The sequence below is a fragment of the Humulus lupulus genome, chromosome 7, assembly GCF_963169125.1.
Source record: "Humulus lupulus chromosome 7, drHumLupu1.1, whole genome shotgun sequence".
NCBI classification, from domain to species: Eukaryota; Viridiplantae; Streptophyta; class Magnoliopsida; order Rosales; family Cannabaceae; genus Humulus; species Humulus lupulus.
The window spans coordinates 30,864,747-30,880,973 of NC_084799.1; positions in this window are offsets into that span (position 1 = coordinate 30,864,747).

Here is a 16,227-nt window from a genome sequence, read left to right on the forward strand (position 1 = left end):
TTTTCCTTGGCAATCCATAGCGACAAACGATGTTTTTTACCACAAAATCTAGTACCTTCTTGGTTGTTATGGTTGCAAGTGGCTCAACTTCGGCCCATTTAGTGAAATAATCAATGGAAACCACAGCATATTTGACGCCGCCCTTTCCTATGGGTAAAGATCAGATTAAATCTACACCCCACTCTACAAACGGCCACAGACTTTACATCTGTTTCAGTTCATTAGGGGATGCTCATGGGATTTTTGAGAATCTGTGGCACTTGTCACACCTCCGTACGAATTCCATCGAGTCTTCATTCATTGTTGGCCAGAAATACCCTTGCCTCAGGATCTTTTTCGACAAACTTTGCCCCCCAGCGTGGTCCCCGTAAAAGCCTTTGTGTACTTCTTTCATCAATTCTTTGGCCTTCTCTTTCGAAACACATCTAAGGAGTGGCATTGAGTATCCCCTTCGGTACAAGATTCCATCGACTAGGATGTACCTACCAGCCTATCGCTGAAGGGTCCTAGCTTTGTTTCTGTCCGTTGGTAACACGCCTTGCGTCAGATACTCTATGTATGGTGCCATCCATGTATCCACCATCTGGATCACCAAAGTGGTCTCCTCTGCTTGGATGCTTGGTACAGATAGTCATTCAACTGGCACTATGTTCAGAGTATCAGTATCTTTTGACTTGCTGGCTTGGCCAAAGCATCAGCATTTGAATTCTGGTCGCGAGGTACCTGCTGAAGGGTGTACTTATCAAACTGTGCTAACAGATATTTTGTTTTGTTTAAGTAGGCAACCATATTTAAACCTCGGGCTTGGTACTCTCCCATGACTTGATTTACCACCAGCTGAGATGTAGAGTCCAAGAACTTTACTTAGCTAAGATAGATAATAGTATGATAGTATTTATAGCATTATCTTTATAACTGTGGATTTTTGGTTCAGACCGGGAATTATTTGGACACTCATAGTAGTACTTATAGATTTTCTAAGTTTAATCTATAGTATAAGAATATTAAGTTTAACCTAAGGTTTGATTAATGTGACTGATATTAAGGATTATAATTATTATACTATAAGGTTTAGATATCAACCAATAGGATTTTAAGCACATGTTATGAATGGTAATTAAGGATTAAGTATTTTTGAGGATTAAATTAAATAAGGGTAAAGTTTGAATGATATAGGGTCAGTCAGCAGCTTTGAATACGTTGAAGGCTTAGTCAAGGCTGTTTACTCCATTCAAACTTAGCTAAAAATGTGTAATTTCGTGTTTAAATATTCAGCGTGTGCTGATATATCGCAGCTATAGGGGGCGATATATCGCAGAACGTAGATACGGAAAACACGAGATGATGCACGGTCGCCTCGGGCATACTGGCCCAGGTGATATATCGCCTACAGGGGGCGATATATCGCCTCCACCAGCATTTTTTCAAACACTTTTGAATTCTTTTCCTTTCAGCCATTCAAACTCCTTCAACAGTCCAGCATCTTTTGAACGAGTCTTCAGCCTCTGCTGAACGATTATTCAAATGATTTTCACCTAAAAAGCCATTATTTTTATTCAAGTAAAATCAAGATACTTTCATTCCCAAACTCTATAAATAGGACCTAGTACCCAGCCATTATTCACCTTTTACTCTAAGTTCAGAAGCTGCAAGTGTTAGGAGAGTGTGAGAGTTAAACACCTGGGTTTGGGAAATCATAAGCTTAAACATCATAAGCTTATCAAACACTTTGGGAAGTGAGGTTCTTTAGTATTTCGGTTGTGGTTAGATTGGTCTTGCAAAACTTTGAGGTAAACCCGAAACTCTATTTCATTGTTTCATGTTATGTTTTCCTTCTCTTAGTCTTCTACTCAGTCCCCTAACCTCATTCTTATTTTGGTTAGGGAATCCAAGTTCTTAAGCACATAAGTTGTGGTAAGCATATTTCTCAATGGTTTAGTCTTCCTATTCATTTTTCATTTCTTCTTCTTCATAAGACTCACTCTTTCTCATATGGTTTTAGGAGTGTTCCAAAAGTCCCAACTCAGTCCATCATATCCCGGTAACTTTGGTAAGGAAAATAGGCTAGAATCTATATGTTTATGTTTATGTTATCTTATGTGTTATGTTATGATATGTTATGAATATGTTATGAATGTGTATGTTTGTAGGCTTGGGCTTATGCCCTTTTTGACTAACAAGACCCCAAAAAGATTGTGGGCATATGCCTATTTAGCTGGTAGGACCCCACTAATCTCATGGGCATAAGCTTGTTTAGTCTAAGGGACCCCAAGTAATAATGGCCATTATAATAAGTGTATGTATTAAGTGTTATGATATGTCTTTACGTTTATTATGAAATTTATGTGTATGACTATGTGTTAGATTTTCCTTGCTGGGCATTAGGCTCATTCCTTTCTGTTTTATGTGCAGGAAAATAGCTTTAAGAGGCGGTAAGATTCGTGGATGCTTAGAGGATGTGTATCGATGGTGAATGGAGTCAAGGGGCCGAGCGTTATTCGATTCGAGGATGTAGTCTTGTTTATGTTTTTTATGGTTTCAAATGTATTTTCCGCACTTTCTATGTAACTCTTTTTACCTTAAGTTGTTTTTGTTTTAAAGACAATGGGTACCCATATCCTACTTAATTTTATGAAAGTAACCTTTGTTTCTACAAGTTTATAATAAATTATGGTATTTTCGCAAATGTATGTTTTAGTAAGAATTTATATGTATAGTTCGATAATGGTCCAAGAGTCTAGATTAGTGGGTCATTACATGAGAGTCACTATAGATGTCAAGTATCTTTATATTCTTGTCCCTGGCTAATCGTAACCCAACGAGCAACGCTTCATACTCAGCCTCGTTGTTGGAAGCAGTGAAGTCAAACCTGATTGCATAGTGAAACCGATGCCCTTCAGGCGTAATAAGGATCACCCCTGCTCCTGCATGATGCTCATTGGAAGAGCCGTCTGTAAATAACTTCCATGAGGGAGGTTGGTTTTGAGACTCAGGCTCTTCGGTCTGCTCGCTATTTGTAAGTTTAGTGAACTCGGCAATGAAGTCAGCCAGGGCTTGTCCTTTTATCGCTGCTCGTGGTAAGTAAGAGATATCGAATTGCCCAAGTTCGACTGCCCATTTCAACAATCTTCCCGCAGCCTCTGGCTTTTGCAGCACTTGACGTATAGGCTGGTTGGTCAAAATTGTGATTGGGTGGGCTTGAAAGTAAGGCTGCAGCTTCCTTGAGGCCAAAATTAAGCAGTAGGCTAACTTTTCAATTGGTGGATATCGTAGCTCCACTCCAATTAGCCTCTTGCTTACATAATAAATAGTTTTCTGCACGCCTTCTTCTTCCCTTACTAAGACAGCACTAGCAGCATATTCCGTAATCGCCAAGTAGACAAACAAGGTTTCCTCATCGACCGGCTTTGATAGGATGGGTGGTTGCGCCATGTGAGTCTTTAATGCTTGGAAAGCCTGCTCGCACTCCTCCATCCACTCAAATTTTTTGTTGCCTCTAAGTAGATTAAAAAATGGAACGCACTTGTCCGTTGATTTTGAAATAAATCTACTGAGAGCGGCAATCCTTCCGATCAAACTTTGAACATCCTTAATCTTTGCTGGCGATTTCATATCGATCAGGGCTTTGATTTTCTTGGGATTGGCTTCAATTCCTCTCGAGTTAACTATAAATCCCAAGAACATCCCTGATCCTACTCCGAAGGAGCATTTGAGGGGATTCAGCTTCATCTTATATTTGTTCAAGACATTGAAGCACTCCTGCAAATCCTCTACATGCCCTTCTACCTTCTTCGACTTAACCAGCATGTCGTCGATGTATACCTCCATGTTTTTCCTGATTAGCTCCTTAAACATGTGGCTGACTAGTCGCTGGTAAGTTGCACCAGCATTTTTCAAACCGAAGGGCATTACTTTGTAACGGTAAAGCCCGGTATCAGTTCGAAAGCTAGTGTGATCCTCATCAGGGGGATGCATACTAATCTGATTATATCCGGAGTATGCATCCATAAAAGAGAGAATCTCGTGCCCTGCAGTAGCATTGACCAGCTAGTCGATCCTAGGGAGTGGGAAACAATCTTTGGGGCAAGCTTTATTGAGGTCTGTGAAATCCACACATGTTTGCCATTTTCCATTCGGCTTGGGAACTAGCACGGGATTAGAGACCCACGATGGATTAAACGCCACCTTGATGAACCTATTCTACTTCAGCTTCTCGACTTCTTCTCTTAAGGCCTTTGATCTATCTTTGTCGAGCAGCCTTCTTTTCTATTGCACCGGTGGAAAACTCTTGTCGATGTTTAGGACATGGCTGATGACTGCGGGGTCTATTCCAACCATGTCTTTGTGCGACCAAGCGAAGATTTCCTGGTTCCTCCTCAAAAACTCCACCAGTGCCTGTTTTGTTGTTGTCTCTAAGTTTTTACCGACTTTCACAACCATAGTCAGATTTTCTTCATCGAGTTGGACCTCTTCAAGATCCTTGATGGATCCTACTCCTTCCTCAAAATCCCCAAAGTGAGGATCCAAGCCTCTATCCTCACTTTGGGCAACGCCCTATTTGGTGACATTATCACCTGACTGGGCTTGAGCATGAATTGTCATTTACAACTCTTTTCCGGGAACATCTCTCGACACACCTTTCTTTGACTTGGTTATCGAGGCGTTGTAGCACTCCCTTGCCTCCTGCTGATTTCCCAATACGCATCCTGTTAGGAAAATATGTATTGCCTCAATGGAAATAGGTAAGATAATTACAACTCTAAACTAAATATTACAAACAAATATTATTGATTAAAAAGTGTTACAACTCTATGACAAAAATTACATGTAAATATAGAGAAAGAGGTAGAAGATGATAGAAATAGAGGATACAACTCTAAGACAAAAAATACAAATAAACTAGAAGTAGTAGAATGAAAGATATAGATGAGAATACAACTCTAAAACAAAAGATACATATAAAAGAGTAAATATAGAATAATAGAAGAAATGAAAAGCAATAGAATAAAAGAACAAGAATAAGAACAATGAACTAAGAACTCTCACTCACACAACCAAAGTGAAGAGTGTTGGGGATCACCAACTTGAACAAGGTTTGAAACCTTTATCCAAAAGCTTATTTCCCCCTAAATCAAGCACCAAGGGATCTCTCACAGATATTGGAAATGCTTTCTAGAATAATCAAGCCTCAAGGTGTTTCTAGCCAAGTGCTCTAATGGATAGAAATGTTGTGTCTTACAAGTGAGCTATAGGCTCCTATTTATAGAGTTTAGAGACACCCTTTGAATTTCAAATTCCACCAACCCCCACGGTTGTTACCAATGTTTAATTGGATTAATATGGAATTAAAAAAGAGATTTGGGAGTTATTTGGGTTTTTTGAGCCGTTCAACAAAGATTGAAAAAACTGAAAAATTGGTCAGTTTTGGCCTATGGCCGCGGCTAGAGACATTAGTGGCCGCGGCCACTGGTCTCTGTCCCACAGGCCGCGGCCACCGACCAATTTCAACACTTAAAAATGTGTTGTTTTTCCAAACGGTTCCAAACCCTCCCAAATGATTTTGTAACTCCCAAAACACGAGTTAAAATCATATCTCTAACAGCAATTTCACATATGGCTTTATGAAATTCATCTCAATGTTGTGTAACAACAAATTTACACAATAAAGGGTAATTTTTGGATGTTACAAATTTGTAACACCAAATATGTTACATTATTTGGATATATCTCATATATCTAAATATTGTAACTCTCTTATTATATGTTACAATATGTGACACTCTTTGTCACATTTATTTAATATAAAACATTATATTATAATATAATATAATATTACATTATATTATAAAATAATATAACATTCCCCCACTAGATTAAATATGTAACGACCCAAATTTCCTAATAAGGTTTAGGACCTTGATTAGGAGGCCGGGAGGGCCATAATTGATTTATTGTGCTATTATATGATTATATGCATGATTATGTGGGTCATATTATTATATGATGATAAAGGCATGCATGGGGTTATATACCCTGTTGTGAGGGTATTTTGGTAATTTGGCTCATTAAGAGCGTAATTGCATACTTGTGTGTATATTGGTAGGCTAATGTTGAGACCACATTATTATGTGGATATGTTTGCAGCTTGTGGCTTGAGGCGATCCTAACAAGCGGTTTAGCGGGAAGTCACAGCGGGGATTTATACCCGGCTCGGGGTGAGCCTGGGGATGTATCTGGGAATTTAGAGAATATATTGGAGACGATTTGATATTGAGAAATATAATTGGTGATTAGTTGGGTATTGGAAAGTAAGCGGTAAATATAAAAGACATTAAGGGAAATAGCGGGAATTGGGAGTAATGACCAAAATGCCCCTAGAATGATTTAAAGGTTTAGTTATTAGTGGGAGGGCAAGGTGGTCATTTGGCTTACTAAAGGATATGCTATATTCTGCTTTGTAATCTTAGTGGAAGTTGTAGATAAACTCAAAAGCTTAAGGAAAAGAAAAGAAGAAGGAAAGAAAGAAAAACATGACACTTAGAGTTATCTCTCTCTCTCATTCGACTGGGTCATCTCTTCACCATTCTTTGTGAGTTTTGGAGCTGGAATTCCAGAGTAAGCTCAGGATGGAGCTTAGGGCTAAGGACCTTGGTGAAGCTTGAAGAACTAGCAGGGTTTAGCCAGTCAATTGAGGTAAGTTTTAAGGTTTCCTGATGTGTTTTTCTGGGTTTTAATGAGATGGTTTCTAAGTTTGAGTTTTGGATGGAATAAAGGGATATGAACCTGAGGAGTTGAAGGGCTTGAGGCTGGTTGGATGGTAGGGATAACCTAAGGTAGAAATCCTCCATAAAAGGTAACAAGTTCTGGCGTTGATGTTCTAAGTATCTGAGTTTCTAGCTGAATCTTTCAATTCTTGGGTTCAATGTTTGTTTTTCTAGTTTGATGATGCATGTGGTTAAGTCTTGTGTTATTGAGTTGTATGGGGTGAGATATATGTGATGGTAGACTCAATTTGGTGTGTAATTGAGGGTTGGAAGGGTTTCAAGGAGTTTTGGTTCGAGGAAAGTCGAAGAGGGAAAACAGAGTGTTGCTGGTCTGTGACTAGCGCTAGCCTTTGGGCACTACAGCGCTAGGCTAGGGATTCCTGGGCGTTTTGGTTCTGTTTGTAGCACTATAGCGCCCTCCTTAGAGCGCTGTAGCACTACCCTGTCTCCAGAAAGGGGTTTTTGAGTTTTTCCTTAGGGTTTTTACCCGGAGGCTCGGGGTTTGATTCCACCATCCCATTTGGTGGAATTAAGGATTCCCGGGGGCTCGGGATTGGTCCCGAGGCTAGGTTTTGGATTTAAAGTTTGGTGGTGATTCTGATCTATGGCTGTGACTAGGTACGCGCTAAGGTTCAGATGGGATCGTGCTTGAGGATTAATTGAACGAGCTAGCGAAATCTAAAGGTAAGAAAGCTGCACCTGATTATGTGGTTAGGTTGGGACTAAGTGTTCCCTATGTTTGTATGCATTGTTATGTGAATGTGATTAACCATGTGAACATGATGGAACTAAAAGCTCCCTATATTTGTATATCATGTCATGAGATGGTATTATGCCATGGGACATGTGATAACCGGCCTAAGGGTGTCAGAATCAATATTTGCGCACAGGGCGCAGCTCGGCCACTGGTAGCTGAGGCAGCTTATTTATCACTGAGCTCAGTTAAGCTGGCCGGAGTCAGTGAGTATAACACTGGGGCGGCCTAAGTGAGCCAAAGACAGTGGGTTAAATAGAGGGTGCGACCTAAGGGCGCCGACCCTGAATATTATTTGATGGATGTGATAAACTGTTGATTATGAATGTGAATATTGCGTTATGGATATGATTTGCTGATTGTCTGGATGACAAATTGTTAATTTGTTGAGTGTTATCACTGATTGGATAAATGTTATGAATTTTTGAATTCCTGGTTATGCATTGTGGAATATTTGATTATTGATGTTGATCTTGCTATGATATCATGCTTTCTTGCTGGGCCTCGGCTCACGGGTGCTACGTGGTGCAGGTAAAGGCAAGGGTATGCTGAATTAACCATGAGTTGGAGAGCTCTGGGGGCGAGGTGTACATTGTCAGTTGCTCGGTCGCCACGGTCGGGGAATTGTACAGGGACGGAAACCTAAAATGTGTATTTTGCCATTAGAGTGGCTTGAATTATTTATAACTTTTGAGATTTGCTGTAACTGAATCATCTAAACCCTGTTTTGAGTTTCCCTGTATTGAACTGCCATTTTAAATGAAAATAGCCTGTTTGTGACCAAAATCTTTTATTCCTAATCCGTTGATGACGTTGGGTTCACATTTTGTTTAAATGACTTGATTAGCAAGTCTTGCACTATTTTAAACACACAGTGTAACAGTCTTGGTTATCCAGGGCGTTACAAAATAGTTATCTATTGTAACACTTATTTAATCAATCATTATATTTTGAAATATAATGTATCCCCCACTTGATTAAATAAGAACTCTCTCTTATAGGAGTCATTGCATTAGTGCATAAAGCAAAGTGTTTTTCAACTTGAACTTTACTATAGTGTAATTATCACAAAATTTGTCGAAAATTTTGTTGCACTAGGCATTGAACCATCTTTTCATGATAACAAATCGGTGATAACACACACACCTTTGCGATGTTCACTTGAGACCTCCATGTCTCGCTTTGCACCGTTAATGGCCATGTGCACTTTCCATTCATGGATGTTCTTCAGAATACTCCTAATTCTCATGAGAGGCGACACCACCCCTAGGTCCATATAGGTAGAATTCTTATAGTATTTTGTTACCAAAAATACTTGTCTTTACAAGACTGAATTCTATTAAAAAACCTTTCGGTTTTAACCCTCCACTTGGTAACACACAAGTACTCAATATCTCAGACGGGACATGTTTTGAGTACAACTAATATTCACTTGATTGACTTGTTGTTACCTATTGAACCTAACACTAGTTGAATAACTAGTGTTAAGATAGGTTACCATCAATCGTGAACCTCTTTAGGGAGTTTAAGTCCCATCCCTTGAGATTATGCAGCCACTAAATCCCTCGTTAGTGGCTTAGTGAAAGGATCCGCCAGATTTTCACTTGTTCTCACATAGGATATTGAGATGACTCCTCTTTGAATCAATTCTCTTACATATCCATGTCTTAGACTAATGTGTCTAGATTTCCCATTATACACTCCGTTGTATGCTCTAGCCAATGTCGCTTGGCTACCACAATGTATCGATATAACAGATACATTATCTTTGATTAGGGGAATCTCTATCAACAGATCCCTTAACCATTAGGCCTCTTTACCGGTAGCAGCTAGAGCTATAAACTCTGCTTCCATAGTGGAATGAGATATACAGGTTTGTTTCTTGGAACCCCAAGAAATTGCACATCCACCAAGTGTAAATACCCAACCAGTTGTGGACAAGTTGTCCCCAAGATTGGATATCCAACTTGCATCTGTATATCCTTCTAAAATTGAAGGAAATTTGGAGTAGTGAAGGCTTAGTCCTTTGGTTTTCTTGAGATAACCTAGGACTCTTCCAATTGCCTTCCAGTGATCCATACTTGGATTACTTGTAAACCTACTAAGTTTACTTACCGCAAATGCTATATCAGGTCTAGTACATTAGACAGCGTATATTAGACTCCCTATAGCACTAGCTTACTCCAATTGAGCCATCGCTCTTCCTTCATTCTTCTCTAGTTTTACACTATGATTGAATGGAGTATTGGCATCTTTAGCCTTGAGATGGTTAAATTTGTTCAATACTTTCTCAACATAGTGGGCTTGCCCTAACGCAAAACCCCCACTATGTTTCTTTACTTTGATACCGAGTATGGTATCAACTTCTCCAAGATCTTTCATCTTGAAGGTTGATGATAGAAACCTCTTCGTTTCTTCTATCCCTTTCATGTTATTACTTAGAATAAGCATGTCATCCACATATAAGCAAACAATGATCACATATCCCTTACAAGTTTTGGAATACAAACACTTGTCTCCATTGTTATGTCTAAACCCGTTAGACATGATGGCTTGATCAAATTTCTCATGCCATTGCTTAGGAGCTTGTTTCAATCCATATAAGGATTTTACAAGTCTACACACTTTATGTTCATATTTTGGTAGGACAAACCCTTTTGGTTGTTCCATATAGACCTCCTCATTAAGGTCACCATTAAGGAATGTCGTTTTGACATCCATTTGATGAACATACAAGTTGTTTATAGAAGCTAGAGCGAACAAAATTCTTATAGAAGTTGTTCTTGCAACAGGCGCATAGGTATCGAAATAGTCGATACCCTCTTTTTGCCTAAACCCTTTAGCTACTAATCTAGCTTTAAAGGTTTGGATAGTGCCGTCAGTGTGATATTTTCTCCTAAATACCCACTTACACCCAATTGGCTTAGACCCCGGTGGGAGGTCAAAATGCACTATCTCTCGATTGCATAGCTTCTCTATAAGTCTTAGGATCATCCTCAACGAGAAGTACAATAGGAATTTTCCTAATGACTTCCTCTCTATTTCCTTCTACCATGTAGAATGAAATTCGTTGAGAATCTATCTCATCCACTACTAGACTTTTATGATTTTTAAGCCTTTGACTTCTTCTAGGTTCAAAGGGTTGCTTTACATCCTTTTGAGAATTCTCCTCTTGAGAATCAACTTTGGATGTAGAAGCTTCAGAATTGTTCTCATATAACATATTCTCCTTTAGAGATGTTGAAGCTTGAGAATTGTTGTCACATAACATGTTCTCAAAGAATTCAATTTCTCTAGATTCAATCACAATATTAGACTCTAAGTCTAATAGCCTATAAGCTTTACTATTGTTGGCATAACCAACAAAAGCACACTTTATGGCTCTTGAACCTAACTTTTTTCTATTAGGTTCGGTTTTTCTTGCAATATGCAAGACACCCCCACACTTTGAAGTACCCTACGTTGGGTTTTCTTCCTTTCCATAACTCATATGGAGATATCTCATTTTTCTTCATCGGTATTCGATTAAGAATGTGACAAGCGGTTAAAAGCGCTTCACCCCATAAGTTGAAGTTCAACTTAGAAAACACCAACATAGAATTTATCATCTCTAGATAAGTCCTACTTTTCCTTTCGGCAACACCATTGTGTTGTGGTGTATAAGGTGCAGTGCACTCATGAATTATACCATTTTCTTCACAAAATGTATTGAATTCATTAGAGAAGTACTCTCCTCCTCTATCACTTCTTAGCACCTTAATCTTTTTTATTTAGTTGATTTTCAACTTCTAATTTATACAATTTAAAAGCATCAAAAGTTTCATATTTATGCTTTAAAAGAAACACATAGGTATATCTACTAAAATCATCTATAAAAGTAAGAAAATACATTTTACCACCTCTAGTTAAAACACCATTTGGATGGTTGATCTGGCTGAGAGGGTGGCGCAGCCTGACTCCGAGCCAATTGGATGGCTGCTTCAAGAGCGGCCATGGCATCCCTCTGCCGACGGTCCATGTCCGCCTGCAGCTCACTCAGCTCCTGGCGCTAGCGTTCTATTTCTCTTTGCTGCAGCGCCATTGTCTCCGTAGCATTCTCTTGATTGGCCCTTAGATTAGCCAACTCATCCTGCAACACCCCCAGCGTTGCCCTCAGCGTTTCGAAATCTAACTCCTCCTCTTCAAACTCCAAATGTGGTTCATTCTCAGCCACATTTGGGGGAGGAGGTTGGGATGGTGCAGCACCAGCGGCCTGTCCAGTCTTCTTTGATGTTTTCGCCATTAGATTTTCTTACAGTTTTTTATCAATCTCTTAATGAAAGCACTAGAATGTTGACTCTTGATTTGGCCAACGACACAGAGTCAAATATACGACAGAAAATAAGACGACAATTAAGAGTTTAATCTAATGGAAAAGAAGGAAACACCAACGATTTATAGTGGTTCGGCCTCAAAAATGGTAATGACCTACGTCCACTTAGTGCTATTATTAATATTGAATTTCAAAGCTGTGATCAAAGAACTAGGGTTCTTAAGTTTCACAAACCGTGGGAGAATTACAATGAAACGATGGATAATCACACTATAGCTCTCTCTCTCAATATTCAAGAAAAATATTCAGAGATCAAAAGTCCTTTCCTTGAGCTATTTCATGCATATTTATAGGCTCAAGGAGGGTTACATGGGCCAATGGGCCTTAACTTTCCTTAATAACCGTGTATCAAGGTAATAAAGAGGAAATATTCAATGCAATTATTATAGGATTACAATCTTAGAAGTAAATAAATCAAATTATACGACCAGCCTGGTCGTATCTAATAGTTAAGCCTGACGAAGTGATGTGCCTCTGGTCGATAGTCGAACAACACTTCCGCCATGTGTCAACCGCGTGTGAGAAATCCTTGCCACATCATCAGCAGCCGTTTTTTGGGTAAAAAAAGAGTTTTATTAATAGATTTTGAGATTGACATAGATGGATGGCCAAGGCGACAATGCCATTGGTCCATTTCAGTACAAGAGAGAATAGCTAAATCAGATTGTACAGATTGTACCCAACATCTATCTTGTTCAAAGAAGAATAGCTTGCCAATTTTCTTAGCAATCCCAATCTTGGAAGTCCGAGTGCGTGCCTGAATAAAGCATTCAAAAGATGTAAAAGTTAGAGAGTTAGGATTATTTTGCAAAAAAGCGTTAACTAAAAACATATTAAATTTAAACTCAGGTATGAATAAAACATCTGTCAAAGTGATAGCATTATTAAGCCTAACCGAGCCTGAATGAGTAATGCGAATGTTATGCCCATTAGGTAAAGAAACTAAGTTAGCAAAAGGAAAATGATCAATAGTAGTAAAATACTTAAGTGAGTGACACACATGGTGAGTTGACCCACTATCCACTATCCATAAAATAGAGGGGAATTCAACAAGATTACTAGAAATTTGAGAGGCAATCGGCTAAGTATCACTAGTGGAAGAAGTGTTGTGAAGTTGCTGACTTAGGAGAGAGATGAGTTGTTGGCTGAGCTCAGTTTGAGAAAACAGAGGTTGTTTTCCCAAGAGAGGTGCAGAGGCAGGGGAAGCTGAAGCTTGATGAACTGAAGGCTTGGATGCTTCCTCTTGACGTCGTTTGTCACCATACCTGGGTGGAAAACCATGAAGAAAGAATCATTTTTCCACTAGGTGGCTGGGCTTGAGGCAATGAGAGCACGAGGGTCTCGACTTCTTTGATCTGGACAGAGGAGGCTTGGCCGAGTGAGTACGGACAGCAGCAGCGACAATGAGAGAGGTCGGGTTACCAAGGCAGCGTTGTCGCTCTTCTTGAACTATCATTGAGAACACCTTTGACAAAGGTGGAAAGGGATCATATAGCAGAATCTGAGCCCTTATAGGGTTATAGGATTCACTGAGGCCAGTGAGAAACTGAAGAATCTGATCTCTAATGTAATATCCAAGAAGTCTCCCAACAACACCACAAGTATAGCCACAAGTGAACAGAACAATCAGTTGAAACTCTTTGAGCTCATCCATAGAGCCTTCAGCCGAGTGAAGTAGGTGTTCACGTCCGAGTCTCCTTGTTTGATGCTGTGAACCAAAGTTTGGAGTTGAAAAATTCTAGGGCCATTTCCTTGATTGAACAGCTCATGAAGATCATGCCACATATGTCTTGCTGAATCTTGAAACATAATACTGGTAGCAATTTCTTGAGAGGCAGATTGCAATAACCAAGCCATGACCATATTATTACATTACACCCAAAAATCAAAGTTCGGATTTGATGGAGGTGGTCGAGACATAGAGCCATCAATGAACGGGGTTTTGTTCTTGGCAGTAATGGAGATGGAAGCAGCTCTTTTCCAAGATTGAAATTTGTCTTGGCCTGTTAAGAGCTTAGGAACAATGAGGAAATTAGGGTTGTCTCCAGTTCCCAAATGATATGTACAATCAAGCTAGGAAGGTTGACACCGATTTGTAGTAAAGGTAATATTGACACCCATGTCACCATTAACGCCGACAGTAGTAGCATTGAAGCTTGGGTTGATGGAGAAGGTATGGTGGAGAGAGGTCGAGGATGAGTGCAGCGTGTAACGTCGTCCTAATCCAGGACTGTTACACTGTGTACTTAAAATTGTATCAGACTTGCTAATCAAGTCATTTAGCTTCAAGCGTGTAACTAAGGTTAGTGACAAGGGTTAGGGTTAAAAAATTTGGACAAAAAATCGTTGACTTTTATTTAAAAAGTTTCACATAAACATGGGATCCCAAAATATTACAACTAAACTTTTAAAAAGGGAATTATACACATCAAAAGTTACATCAGTCGGCCTAAGCAGAAAAACAGGGCTATAACCCTAGTTCCTCTGAGATAACCCCGGTCGTGGTGGTCGAGCAGCCGCATATGTACACGCCGCCACCGAAGCTCTCCAAATCATGGCTAGTCAAGCTTTCCATTTCCCTTACCTGCACCACAAAGCACCTGTGAGTTGAGGCCCAGCAAGAAAACTCAACATGCAAAATCAAAGAATGTAAACTTTAAAATATCCATTCACATAATCAGTAATTACAATCCATAGATATTAACACTTAAATTCAAGCAGGTGATCATTGGATCAACTTAGGGCCGCTGCCCTAACCAGTTGGCCTTAGTGCCAAACCCAGGTCTATGCCCTACTACGTGACCATAGAGTCACCTGGGGCCCTCGCCCTTAGCTTTGTCTCACTAGACATAAAGCTAGCCCAACCCCTTGGTTTATTATCAACCTTAGAGTCGATCAACGTAATAGTACATTACTGGTTTAGGCCTAAGCCTCTTGACCAACGCACATCTCGCTATTGCCGTCCTTGACTCATAAGTCAAGCCCTGATCCAGGATTACATATCTCAATATAGAAAATAGATGTGGATAGGCACATCCCGATAAACTAAGCACATATGCATGTTAATCGTATAATACCACTAAATAGCCATTTCCATAACGGTAAACATACCTATTTAACGGGGCCACGTGCTCTAACCATAGAGTTTATGCAACGATTATAAAACACTTAAGCATTTATCAGCAAACATGTGAACTAATAGCCTAGCATACACATCCTGGGGCCCAAGCCTTATTCATAATAACATATCCCAGTCGGACCAAGCCCTAATCACATATAACACGTATTGGGTGCAGTTTTCTTACCTCAGGTCCAAGTAAGCGTAAATAAGAACGACCCTCGAGCACGATCCCATTTTGAGCCCTAGCGAAGACCTAGTCACAAACCATAAATGTTCTTCGATGAGTTTAAATTCCAAAGCCCAATCCTGGGACCAATTCCGCGCCTTCGGGACCTCTAATTCCTCCAAACGGGGTGGTGAAATCGTCCACTAGCCCCTAAGAAAAAACCCTAAAATGTACCCAAAAATCAAGTTTTGAAAGCTGAGTAGCGCTAGAGTCAGAGACTCTAGCCCCCAAAAATCGCAGCCTAGCGCTACAGCGCAGACACCAGAATTTCGAAATTTTGGGTTTTCTCTTCGAGTTTCCCTGAGCCAAAGCTCCAAAAATCCATCCATCAAGACCTCCAAACCCAAAATTAACCATAGAAACACACTCTACTCCTCAAAGGCAACATAACCTAACCAAGTTTTTCCCAAAAACTCCAACCAATCCCAAAAATCCTTACCCAAGCTCTCAAGCTCCAGACACCATAAAAACAGAGTGAGAACTCAGAAAAAATTCAAAGATTCAAGCTCAAAATCATTACCTTGATGGCTGCCCAATGGTTCCCAAGCTGATCCTAGCTTGATTCTACACTCCAGGCTTCAATCCCAAGCTTTCCTCTTCCAAAATGGCAAAATCCCAAGAGAAAGAGAGAGATACAGGAAAGACAGAAAAAATATATATATAGAGTGTTTCTTCTGTTGCCTTTGTTTCCTTCCTTCTAATTCACAACTTCCTATTTTGGCTAAGTATAGACAAATCCTACAAAAGACATAAATGCCCTTAAGTCCAAAAGTTGCCCTCTAATGCCCATAAGGGCAGAATAGTCATTTGCCACCATTTCTCAACATATCCTTAAATAAATTTCAGCTATCTTAAATAAACACCAAATAAATATCCACTACCCAAAAATCCCCGATAATGTACTAATTTACCAAAATACCCCTAGGCTCACCCCGAGCCAGGTATTTATTCCTATTGTGACATTTTTCGCTAATTGCTCACTAGGATCGC